The sequence below is a fragment of the Arachis duranensis genome, chromosome 6 (genome assembly GCF_000817695.3).
Source record: "Arachis duranensis cultivar V14167 chromosome 6, aradu.V14167.gnm2.J7QH, whole genome shotgun sequence".
Lineage (NCBI taxonomy): Eukaryota > Viridiplantae > Streptophyta > Magnoliopsida > Fabales > Fabaceae > Arachis > Arachis duranensis.
Genome location: NC_029777.3, coordinates 25,464,629 through 25,478,175, shown reverse-complemented (window position 1 = coordinate 25,478,175; position 13,547 = coordinate 25,464,629). Strand labels below are relative to the sequence as shown.

The following is a 13,547-nucleotide window of genomic DNA, read 5'->3' as shown; positions in this document are numbered from 1 at the left end:
TGAGGCTTTTCTTGGAGTTGAACTCCAAGTTATAGCGTGGTTTGGGCGTTCAACTCCAGATCATGACGTTTTTCTGGCGTTTAACTCCAGACAGCAGCATGTACTTGGCGTTCAACGCCATGTTACGTCGTCAATTTCCGAATAAAGTATGGACTATTATATATTGCTGGAAAGCTCTGGATGTCTACTTTTCAAAACTGTTGAGAGCGCGCCATTTGGAGTTCTGTACTCCAGAAAATCTATTTCGAGTGTAGGGAGGTCAGATTCCAACAGCATCAGCAGTCCTTTTGTCAGCCTTTTTCAGAGTTTTGCTCAAGTCCCTCAATTTCAGCCAGAAATTATCTGAAATCACAGAAAAACACACAAACTCATAGTAAAGTCCAGAAATGTGAATTTAACATAAAAACTAATGAAAACATCCCTAAAAGTAGCTTGAATTTACTAAAAACTACCTAAAAACAATGCCAAAAAGCGTATAAATTATCCACTCATCAATAAGTCTTCTTGTTTGATCTTGATGTTTTCTTGTTGTGTTGTTTGTTGTTTTTCATATGCATTTTTGCATTCATAGTGTTTAAGCATTAAAAATATATAAGTTTGGTGTGTTGCATATTTTCTTTGAATAAAATTTTTTTCAAAAATATGTTCTTGATGTTCATCATGATCTTCAAAGTGTTCTTGGTGTTCATCCTGACATTCATAGTGTTTTTGCATCCATCATTGGTTTTGATCCAAAATTTTCATGTTTTGGGTCATATTTGTGTTTTTCTCTCTCATCATTAAAAATTCAAAAATAAAAAATATCTTTTCCTTTTTTCTGTCAAAATTTTGAAAATTTGGGTTGACTTAGTCAAAAAATTTTTAAAATTAGTTAGTTCCTATAAGTCAAGTCAAATTTTCAAATTAAAAAAAACCTTATCTTTTTAAAACTTTTTCAAAATTCAAATCTTTTTCATTCTTCTTTCATGATTTTCGAAAATTTTAAAAAAAATTATTTTCAAAATCTTTTCTTAATTTTATTTCAAAATTTTCGAAACTTAACTAACAAGTAATGTGATTGGTTCAAAAATTTGAAGTTTGTTACTTTCTTGTTAAGAAAGGTTCAATCTTTAAATTCTAGAATCTTATATTTTAGTTTCTTGTTAGTTAAGTAATTAATTTTAATTTTAAAAATTAAATCGTTCTTATCTTATCTTTTATATCATATCTTTTTCAAAATTTTATCTTTTTCAAATATTTGATTTCAAAATATCTTCTTATCTTTTCAAATTTGATTTTCAAATCTTTTTCAACTAACTAATTAACTTTTTGTTTGTTCCTTATCTTTTTCAAAATCACCTAACAACTTTTCTCTCTCTAATTTTCAAAAATACCTCCCTCTTTTTCAAAAATTCTATCTTTAATTAATCAATTGTTTTAATTTTTAATTTTAATTTTATTTCTTATCTTTATTTTTGAAAATCATTTAACTCCTTTTCAAAATTTATTTTCAAAAATTTCTCCGTCTCTCATCTTATTCTATTTATTCATTCATTTACTAACACTTCTCTTCATCTCAAATCATTGCCCTTATCCTCACCATTGTGTTTGGATTCTCCTTTCTTTATCCCCTTTCTTCTTCTACTAATAATAAGGAACCTCTTTACTGTGACATAGAGGATCCCTCTTCTTTTTCTGTTCTCTTCTCTTTCACATGAGCAGGAACAAGGAAAAAGGCATTCTTGTTGAAGCTGATCCAGAACCTGAAAGGACTCTGAAGAGGAAACTAAGAGATGCTAAATTACAACAATCTAGAGACAACCTTGCTGAAATTTTCGAACAAGAAAAGGAGATGGCAGCCGAACCCAACAATGCTTGGTGATTATACTACACCTACTTCCAAGTTTGATGGAAGAAGCATCTCAATTCCTGCCATTGGAGCAAACAATTTTGAGCTGAAACCTCAACTAGTTGCTCTAATGCAACAGAACTGCAAGTTTGATGGACTTCCATCAGAAGATCCCTACCAGTTTTTAATTGAGTTCTTACAGATCTGTGAGACTGTTAAGACTAATGGAGTAGATCCTGAAGTCTACAGGCTCATGCTTTTCCCTTTTGCTGTAAGAGACAGAGCTAGAGCATGGTTGGACTCTCAACCTAAAGATAGTCTGGACTCCTGGGATAAGCTGGTCACGACCTTCTTGGCTAAGTTCTTTCCTCCTCAAAAGCTGAGCAAGCTTAGAGTGGATGTTCAGACCTTCAAACAAAAAGATGGTGAATCCCTCTATGAAGCTTGGGAAAGATACAAACAGATGACCAAAAGATGTCCTTCTGACATATTTTCAGAATGGACCATGATAGATATATTCTACTATGGTCTATCTGAGTTCTCTAAGATGCCATTGGACCATTCTGCAGGTGGATCCATTCACCTAAAGAAAACGCCTGCAGAAGCTCAAGAACTTGTTGACATGGTTGCAAATAACCAGTTCATGTACACTTCTGAGAGGAATTCCGTGAAAAATGGGATGCCTCAAAGGAAGGGAGTTCTTGAAATTGATGCTCTGAATGCCATTTTGGCTCAGAACAAAATGTTGACTCAGAAAGTCAACATGTTTTCTCAGAGTTTGAATGGATGGCAAAATATTCCAACAGTACCAAAGAGGCATCTTCTGAAGAAGAAGCTTATGATCCTGAGAACCCTGCAATAGCAGAGGTAAATTATATGGGTGAACCTTATGGAAACACCTATAATTCATCATGGAGAAATCATCCAAATTTCTCATGGAAGGATCAACAAAAGCCTCAACAAGGCTTTAATAATGGTGGAAGAAATAGGCTCAGCAATATCAAGCCTTATCCATCATCTTCTCAGCAACAGACAGAGAATTTTGAACAGAGTACCTCTAACTTAGCAAATTTAGTCTCTGATCTGTCTAAGGCCACTTTAAGTTTCATGAGTGAAACAAGGTCCTCCATCAGAAATCTCGAGGCACAAGTGGGCCAGCTGAGTAAGAAAATCACTGAAACTCCTCCTAGTACTCTCCCAAGCAATACTGAAGAGAATCCAAAAAGAGAGTGCAAGGCCATTGATATAATCAATATGGCCGAACCTAGAGAGGAAGGAGAGGACGTGAATCCCAATGAGGAAGACTTCATGGGACGTCTCTCAAGCAAGAAGGAGTTCCCTATTGAGGACCCAAGGGAATCGGAGGCTCATATAGAGACCATAGAGATCCCATTAAACCTCTTTCTGCCATTCATGAGCTCTGAAGACTATTCTTCCTCTGAAGAGGATGAAGATGTAACTGGAGAGCAAGTTGCTCAATATCTAGGAGCTATCATGAAGCTGAATGCCAAGTTATTTGGTAATGAGACTTGGGAAGGTGAACCTCCCTTACTCATCAGTGAACTAGATATATGGATTCAAAAGAGACAAGATCCTGGCAAATTCTTAATATCCTGTACCATAGGCACCATGACCTTTGAAAAGGCTCTGTGTGACCTGGGGTCAAGCATAAATCTTATGCCACTCTCTGTAATGGAGAAGCTGGGAATCATTGAGGTACAACCTGCCATGTTCTTATTACAATTGGCAGACAAGTCAGTAAGACAAGCTTGTGGATTAGTAGAGGACGTGTTGGTAAAGGTTGAAGGCCTTTACATCCCTACTGATTTCATAATCTTAGACACCAGGAAGGAGGAGGATGAATGCATCATCCTTGGAAGACCTTTCCTAGCCACATCAGGAGCTGTGATAGATGTTAATAGAGGAGAATTAGTCCTTCAATTGAATGAGGACTACCTTGTGTTTAAGGCTCAAGGATCTTCTTCTTTAACAATGGAGAGGAAGCATGAAAAGCTTCTCTCAGTACAGAGTCAAACAAAGCCCCCAAAATCAAACTCTAAGTTTGGTATTGAGAGGCCACAGCCAAACTCTAAGTTTGGTGTTGAATCCCCACATCCAAACTCTAAGTTTGGTGTTGAGAGTCTACAATATTGACCTGATCACCTGTGAGGCTCCATGAGAGCCCACTGTCAAGCTATTGACATTAAAGAAGCGCTTATTAGGAGGCAACCCAATTTTTATTTATCTAATTTTATTTTTTTATTTTATTGTTCTTTTATGTTTTATTAGGTTCATGATCATGTGGAGTCACGAAAAAAATACTACAATTAAAAATAGAATAAAAAACAGTAGAAGAAAAATCACACCCTGGAAGAAGGACTTACTGGCGTTCAAACGGCAGTAAGGAGCATCTGGCTGGCGTTCAATGCCAGAACAGAGCATGGATCTGGTGTTGAACGCCAGAAACAAGTAGCATCCTGGCGTTTAAATGCCAGGAATATACCCTGATGAGAGCTGGCGCTGAACGCCAGAAACAAGCATGGAACTGGTGTTCAACGCCTGAAACATGCTGCAATTGGGCATTGAACGCCCAAAATAAGCATCACTTTGGTGTTTAAATGTCAGAATTGTATGCAAAGGCATTTTACATGCCTAATTGGTGCAAGGATGTAAATCCTTGACACCTTAGGATCTGTGGATCCCACAGGATCCCCACCTACCTCAACTCACCTTCTCTCTTCTTCACCAATCACCTCAATCTCTCTTCCCCATCACTTCTTCACCACTCACATCCATCCATCTCTTCCCCACCCAATCCCACCCATATGGCCAAAAGATACACATCTCTCCCTCTCCTCCATATTTTCTTCTCCTTCCATTCTTTCTTCTTTGCTCGAAGGTGAGCAACAATCTAAGTTTGGTGTGGTAAAAGCATAGCTTTTTTTGTTTTTCCATAATCATTGATGGTACCTAAGGCCAGAGAAACCTCAAAAAAAAAAAAGAATAGAAAAGGGAAGACAATTGCTTCCACCTTTGAGTCATGGGAAATAGAGAGATTCATCTCAAGGGTCCATAGCTCAGTAATAGAGCATTTGACTGCACATCAAGAGAGCATGAGGAATTCCCTTATCAAGAAATCCCTGAGATACCTCAGGGGATACATGTTCCTCCACATAATTATTGGGAGCAACTAAGGATAGGAGCACCAAAATCACTAGGGATCATGCAATAGAAGCAAGGAAGAGACATAAAGGAGCTCAAAAATCACCATTGGTCTTTCAAAAGGTGCCACCCTCACTAAGGTGGACTCATTCCTTAACTTCCTTGTTCTTATCTCTCTGTTTTTCGATTTTTATGCTATATGTGTGTTTATATTTTGCGTCTCTACCTCATGATCATTAGTATTGAGTAACTATGTCTTAAGGCTATGAATAATTCCATAAATCCTTCACCTCTCTTAAATGAAAAATGTTTCTAATTCAAAAGAACAAGAAGTACATGAATTTTGAAATTATCCTTGAATTTAGTTTAATTATATTGATGTGGTGACGATACTTTCTGTTTTCTGAATGAAATGCTTGAACAGTGCATAATTTTGATCTTGTTGTTTATGAATGTTAAAATTGTTGGCTCTTGAAAGAATGATGAACAAAGAGAAATATTATTGACAATATGAAAAATCATGAAAATTGATTCTTGAAGCAAGAAAAAGCAGTGAAAAAGCAAAAGCTTGCGAAAAAAAAGTGGCGAAAAAATAATAATAGAAAGAAAAAGAGAAAAAGCAAGCAGCAAAAGCCAATAGCCCTTAAAACCAAAAGGCAAGGGTAAAAAGGATCCAAGGCTTTGAGCATCAATGGATAGGAGGACCCAAGGAAATAAAATCCAGGCCTAAGCGGCTAAATCAAGCTGTCCCTAACCATGTGCTTGTGGCATGCAGGTCCAAGTGAAAAGCTTGAGACTGAGTGGTTAAAGTCGATATCCAAAGAAAAAAGAGTGTGCTTAAGTACTCTGGACAACTCTAACTGGGGACTTTAGCAAAGCTGAGTCACAATCTGAAAAGGTTCACCCAGCTATGTGTCTGTGGCATTTATGTATCCGGTGGTAATACTGGAAAACAAAGTGCTTAGGGCCACGGCCAAGACTCATAAAAGTAGCTGTGTTCAAGAATCAACATACTTAACTAGGAGAATCAATAACATTATCTGAAATTCTAAGTTCCTATAGATGCCAATCATTTTAAACTTCAAAGGAAAAAGTGAGATGCCAAAACTATTTAGAGGCAAAAAGCTACAAGTCCCGCTCATCTAATTAGGGCTAATATTCATTGATATTCTAAAATTTATAGTATATTCTCTTCTTTTTATCCTAATTGATTTTCAGTTGCTTGGGGACAAGCAACAATTTAAGTTTGGTGTTGTGATGAGCAGATAATTTATACGCTTTTTGGCATTATTTTTAGATAGTTTTTAGTATAATCTAGCTACTTTTAGGGATATTTTTATTAGTTTTTATGCTAAATTCACATTTCTGGACTTTACTATGAGTTTGTGTGTTTTTCTGTGATTTTAGGTATTTTCTGGCTGAAATTGAGGGACCTGAGCAAAACTCTGATAAGAAGGTTGACAAAGGACTGCTGATGCTGTTGGATTCTGACCTCCCTACACTCGAAATGGATTTTCTGGAGCTACAGAACTCCAAACGGTGCACTCTTAACGGCGTTGGAAAGTAGACATCTAGAGATTTCCAGCAATATATAATAGTCCATACTTTATTCGTGATTAGATGACGTAAACTGGCGCTCCACGCCAGTTCCATGCTGCATTCTGGAGTCAAACGCCAGAAACACGTCACGAACCAGAGTTGAACGCCAAAAACACGTTACAACTTGGTGTTCAACTCCAAAAGAAGCCTCTGCACGTGTAAAGCTCAAGCTCAGCCCAAGCACACACCAAGTGGGCCCCGGAAGTGGATTTCTGCATCAATTACTTACTTTTGTAAATCCTAGTAGCTAGTCTAGTATAAATAGGACTTTTTACTATTGTATTCAGTCTCTTTGATTGTAAGGTCTTTTGACCATTCGGTCTTCTGATCACGTTTGGGGGCTGGCCATTTGGCCATGCCTGAACCTTCATCACTTATGTATTTTCAACGGTGGAGTTTCTACACACCATAGATTAAGGGTGTGGAGCTCTGCTGTACCTCAAGTTTTAATGCAATTACTACTATTTTCAATTCAATTCAGCTATTCCTGTTCTAAGATATTCGTTGCACTTCGACATGATGAATGTGATGATCCGTGACACTCATCATCATTCTCACCTATGAACGCGTGACTGACAACCACTTCTGTTCTACATCAGACCGGGCGCATATCTCTTGGATTCCTTAATCAGAATCTTTGTGGTATAAGCTAGATTGATAGCGGCATTTATGAGAATCCGGAAAGTCTAAACCTTGTCTAAGTTATTCTGAGTAGGATTCAGGGATTGAATGACTGTGACGAGCTTCAAACTCGCAATTGTTGGGCATGATGACAAACGCAAAAGAATCAATGGATTCTATTCCGGCATGATCGAGAACCGACAGATGATTAGCCGTGCTGTGACAGAGCATTTAGATCATTTTCACTGAGAGGATGGGATGTAGCCATTGACAACGGTGATGCCCTACATATAGCTTGCCATGGAAAGGAACAAGAAGGATTGAAGGAAGGTAGTAGGAAAGCAAAGATCCAACAGGGACAAGCATCTCCATACACTTATCTGAAATTCCCACCATTGAATTACATGAGTAACTCTATCTTTATTTTCTGCTTTATTTATTATTTGAAAACTCCATAACATTTACTATCCGCCTAACTAAAATTTACAAGATGACCATAGCTTGCTTCATACCAACAATCTCTGTGGGATCGACCCTTATTTACGTAAGGTATTACTTGGACGACCCAGTGCACTTACTGGTTAGTTGTGCGGAATTGTGACTAAGTGTGATTCATGTTTGAGAGCGCTACCAAGTTTTTGGCGCCATTGTTGATTATCACAATTTTGTGCACCAGCCACCGAAGAAGGAAAAAGAGGAAAAGCTTCTTAATGGGGAGACAACCATGTCCATCTGCACAATCTTTGGAGAAAAGCGTCAGTTGGAGAAACCCGCCCACTTGCACAGCTTTGCATGCACCGAGGACAGTGGAATCTTTAAGTATGGGGAGGTCGATACCGACTTTCGTGGGTTAGTTACCTTCTTCTCAACACCAATGTTTTATTTTCTTTGTTAATTCATTATTGCATTTTCATGTTTGATTGCATAATTGTTTGATTTTATGCATATTCTACTTGGTTGAAAAATAATAAGTTTCTTCTAAAGACCCTATTTTTGAAAAATTTCACTAATTTAAAATCAAAATTTTTTGTGTTAAACTTGTTTGAAGTTGTATTTGGAACATGGTCTTTGAGCCAAAGAACACACAACCCGTGAGATTTTGAGCTTATTTATATGGTTACATTATTTAACCATAATATTCTATTCTTGTGTGTTTTCCTTCTCTATAACTGCAATCTATATTTTGTTCCATTCTATATGTCCATTATTTAGTATATTTACATGCTTGCATATGATTGAGGCCATTAATTGTATTTTTGCTCGCTTATCCCAAATAAACCTACCTTTTATGCCATCCTTGTTAGCCCCCTTCAGCCTTTTAACCTCCTTCTATTTCATAACCACATTACTAGCCTTAAGCAAAAAAACAAAATAAAAATCTCAAGTTGAATCCTTGGTTAGCTTAAGATAGATATTGTGTATAATTTAAGTGTGGAGAATTTTATGGGAACATAGGATGATAGAAAAAAGTAGGAAATTAAATTGAATAAGTTATTTGAAAATTTGGGAAGCCTGCTCATGTGAAATCAAAATAATTAAATTACCATGTAAAAAAAATTATTAAGTAATTAAATAAGGGGATACAAAAAAAATATATTACCCCAAATGCAAAATAAAAAGAATCAATGCATATGGGACAAAATTCAAAAATAAGTTTGATACATGAGCATGTAATACAAAAGTGGGAAAAATTTGGGTAGCTAGGTAAAGCATTTTAAATTATATAAAGTATGTATATGGTATGTGATATCTTAGACTAATCAAGGATTCACTTTGTTAGCTCACTTTTTTAGAAAGCATGACTAGGGAAGATGTGAGTGAATTAACCCTAGACACTTGAGAGAGTTAGAGTGATATACACTACCAGTGAGGGTTCAATGCTTGATTCTATGTTCCCTGCTTTCATGAGCTATCTTCTTACAAGTTTACTTGTACTTTATTTTGTTTGAAGTGGTGAAATCCAGTTCATATTTTTCTTGAAGAGCTTATTTACATTTAACCAAGTAGGTAAAAATATTTCACATTTAGTTGCATTCATATAGATAGGTTGCATTTCATACATTCTACCATTCCTCTTCACTCTTTTATAGCTTCTCTTGAGCTTAGCATAGGACATGCTAATGTTTAAGTGTGGGGAGGTTGATAAACCACTATTTTACAGTTTATCTTGTGTTCAATTGAGTGGATTTTATCAATCTTTCATACACTTATTCATATGATTTGCATGAGTTTACGTTTTCCTTCCTGATTTTGTGCTATGATTGAAAACGTACTTCTTTGGCCTTAAATTTCCTATGTTTAATCCTCTCTTATTACCATTCGATGCCGTGATATGTGTGTTAAGTGTTTTCAGGGATTACAGGGCAGGAATGGCTTAGAGGATAGAAAGGAAGCATGCAAAAGTGGAAGGAATACAAGAAACTGAAAGAATTGCCAAAGCTGTCAGCCTGACCTCTTTGCAAACAGTCATAACTTGAGCTACAGAGATCCAAATGAGGCGGTTTCAGTTGCATTGGAAAACTAACGTCTGGGGCTTCGAAATGATATATAATTTGCTATAGTGCCTGTACAGCTAGGCAACGCGAACGTGTGCTCCACGCGGACGCATTGCAGTGACGAAAAACCAGCGTGGCAGATTTCACATCCAGCGATTTCTAGGCTGTTTTTGACCCAGTTCTCGGCCCAAAAAACACAGATTAAATGCTGCAAAGTAGAGGAATGAGGGACGACTTTCCATTATTCACTTTTCATGATTTAGATATAGTTTCTAGAGAGAGAGGCTCTCTCCTCTCTTTAGGATTAGGATTAGGATTAGGATTTCTTATTATTTCAATTTCTTCTCAATTCCAGGTTCAATGTTTTTTTTTATTTATTGATACAAAGATTATTTTTCCATTTAATCTTATTATTTGTTTATTTGCTTCTATTTAATTTTAGTTGCCATGTTCCCTTTTTACTTCTTTTATGATTTATGAAAATGGCATTCATGTTAACCAAGTAGATCTCAACTTGACTTTGGAATTGACTAATATTTGGAGACCCTTTAGTTGGAATACTCAGGAGTCAAATTGAAATTGGAAGTTGTTGGCTAACTCTCTAGTCTCAACTCTAATCCTTCCCTAGGAGAGGATTAGGACTTGAGGATAGAGTTGATTACTTAGTTACTTGACTTTCCTTTATTCAGTAAAGGATAACCAAGTAGAAACAATAACTTATTACCAATTAATCCTGGGAAAATCTAACAAGGATAGAACTTCCGATTAATCTTCTCTAGGTCAAGGCTTTCTATTTTAATTACATAAAACCTCTTGTTAATTTTCATTGCTTTAATTTATAATTAATTATTTTATCATTCCTCACTCTAAAAATTCTCAGAAAAACCCATAACCAATAGTAACACACTTCCCTGCAATTCCTTGAGAGACGACCCGAGATTTGAATACTTCAGTTATTATTTTTATTGGGTTTGCTTTAGTGACAACCAAAGTTTTTGTACGAAAGGATTTTTGTTGGTTTAGAAGCTATACTTTCAACGAGAACATGTTTGTAAAATTCTAGACCACGCAAAAGTCCGTTCGTCAGGCGTTGAAGAAGAATAAAAGATAGGCGTAAAAGAAATCCTCTTCTTATGTCGATCTATCATTTGTTGCACTTGCTTCATGTTAATGGCCAATTTGACCAAATCTTCCATGGTCTCATAACGGTAGCGTTGTACTTTATTTGTAAGGTCTTCGTGTAATCCAAATAAAATCGTTCCATAAGAACATCAAGACTCGTTTTAATATTAGTCTTGTCCATCAAATATAAAAATTTCTTCTGGTACTCTATCACTGATTGTGAACCTTATTGTAACTTGCAAATTTTTTTTAAAAAATTCGTTGTAGTATGATGGCGGCACAACCCGATTCCTCATATGGTATGATGATGGCACAAACTGGTTTCTCATGATTTTTTTTTATCTTCTCCCAGCTGCAAATTGGACTTTTTCCGTACCGTCTTCTAGATCTTCCTAATTCAGTCCACCATATACGGGCAGTATCAAAAAAATTGGCTTGTACCAGTTGAACCATCTTTCTCTCTGAAAGGATGCAATTTTCAAAAATCAACTCTACCTTCCTTTCCCATTCGAGATAAGCTTTAGAATCATTTCTCTCATTAAATGCAGGGATTTGCAACTGAGAACCCTTTTTCGCATATGAGACTCCTTAATCCTCACTATCGTAATACTCAATCATATTGTTTTGTGACTCTTCCTTTTTTTTTGGTTTTTTGTGGACTCTAAAGTGAATTTGCAGAAATTAAAGAGAAAAAAACAAAGCGACTAAACAAGACACATGGAATGTGTAGATAAATAAGAATTTACCAACAACCTAGCTCTAATACCAGATGATAACAAATTGATTGGGGATTTAATAAATTTGAACATTTAAGTCCCAATGGAAGGGTTGGATGAGATATAGGGAAAAGAATGACACAAAAAAAAAGGATTATTGGCATAAAGAGACTTACCCCAAAAGACATGGTGGAAACATAAAAGGATAGATAAATGAGATTTTCCTACTAGACCTCTAAGAAATCTGTTTTTAGCAACCTAGGTCACTGGAAGGGTTTTCCTACTAGACCTCTAAGAAACTTGTTCTTTGTAACCTAGGTCACCAGAACGGTTCTCCCTACTAGACTTTCAAAGAACCTGTCCTTGACAACCTAGATTAGAGGGATGAACATTGAAAGAGACTGCCACGCAGATCACCTTAGTGTTGGATCCTTCAATCTTCTTCATGTAACAAGTGAAGCAAATCACTCACCTCACTTAATCACACAAAAAAATGTGCATAAAGCACTAAGAAAATTTTATTCATCAAAAGTTATGTAAATTGTCTCACCAAAGGTGTTTAAATAGTCCCCTAACAAACTAGCTAAAAGATAAGATAAGATAACTTAATTTAAATCTGCTAAAGATAAGATAACTAATTTAAATCAGATTTGATCTTATTGGATTAGATCATATTTGATTTAAATTTTAAAATCCAAAAGATATGATAACTAATTTAAATCATATTTGATCTTATCAAATTAGATCAGATTTGATTAAATTTAAAATCCCTAAAAATACTACTCAACAAATTAGATGCAAATCAAATCTTCTAACAAATTCTAACAGCAAAATAAATTAAAATAAAGACCTTATAATTTCGAAAATTAATAATAAATTATGCCTCCCATTGAATTTGAAATGCATTGTTGGGCTTCTTGTTGTCCTGCCCTAGTCTGATGGGCCTTCTGAGTTGTCGCCATTTCAACACCACTATTTGTGAGACGGACTCTTGGTCTTCTTGATCTCCAAGACCAGCATGGTACAATTCTTCTAGTATTCAAATCTTTGAACGTGACGAGATTACCATTTTGCCCCTTAGCTCTAAAATGACGAAAATGCTCTCCTGACCACGTATCACATATATATTATGTGTGGACTAAATTATAAATCATAAGGTTCAATTAGGTTCATCAAAAGAGCGAAGTATTTAAAAATTTATATGCGACAAAAAATATCTTTTAAATTTAATGGTAAATTTTTTTGCACTCTCATTAGACTAGCTATAATATATAGAACATACATATTGTTTAATTAAGTTTAGCTTAACCAAAATGAGGTTACGAGAGAAAAAGTTAGAGTAATGTATATTATTGAAGAGACAATGAAATTTTATCTTAGTTATAATTGTTTAATGAGAAGAACAGTAAAACATTTAGCAAAAAAGGGTAGATCAAATGAAATAGTATATCAGACATAGAAGAACATCTAAACACTACAAGATAAAAAGGCCTATGGCCACGCTTTTTTCTTGTCACACTTTAAAAGTGTGGCCAAAAGTGGTCTATGACCATACTTTCATGAGGGTGGTGATTGATTAGAGATTTGGCCACGTTTTTTCTTGTTACGCTTAAAAAGCGTGGCGAAAAGGGTCTATAACCACGCTTTTATGAGGGTGGCAACTAATTCGAGATTAAGCCATGATTTTTTTTGCCATGCTTAAAAAGTGTGGCTATACAGAGAAATAGGCACGTTTTTTTAAAGCGTGGCAACAAGGTTTTGTTATGGTGACATTTTAAAAGCGTGGCCGTTTCTTGTAACTTTTTTGGCACGCTTCAAAAGCGTGGCCAAAAGGTTCCAAAAATTTTTTAATTTCTTTTTCTTATTTTTTAGCACGCTTCAAAAGCACCCTTATTCCCCATTCGACCATCCCCCTAACCCTAATTCACACGCAGCAGCAGCGCCTCCCTCTCTCCCTCATTTTCTTCATTCGAGTCTCTTTCTCCATCTTTCTCACGCAGACAC

At 35.9% G+C, this 13,547-nt stretch overlaps 1 non-coding gene across 1 annotated transcript; it reads right to left on the bottom strand.

Annotated features, from left to right (window-relative positions):
* Positions 1-2,213: 2,213 nt before the first annotated feature.
* Positions 2,214-2,317, bottom strand: LOC127739817 (small nucleolar RNA R71). The gene has a single exon (XR_008000559.1). It is a non-coding gene; the product is annotated as a small nucleolar RNA R71 (small nucleolar RNA).
* Between the last annotated feature and the right edge of the window lie 11,230 nt (positions 2,318-13,547).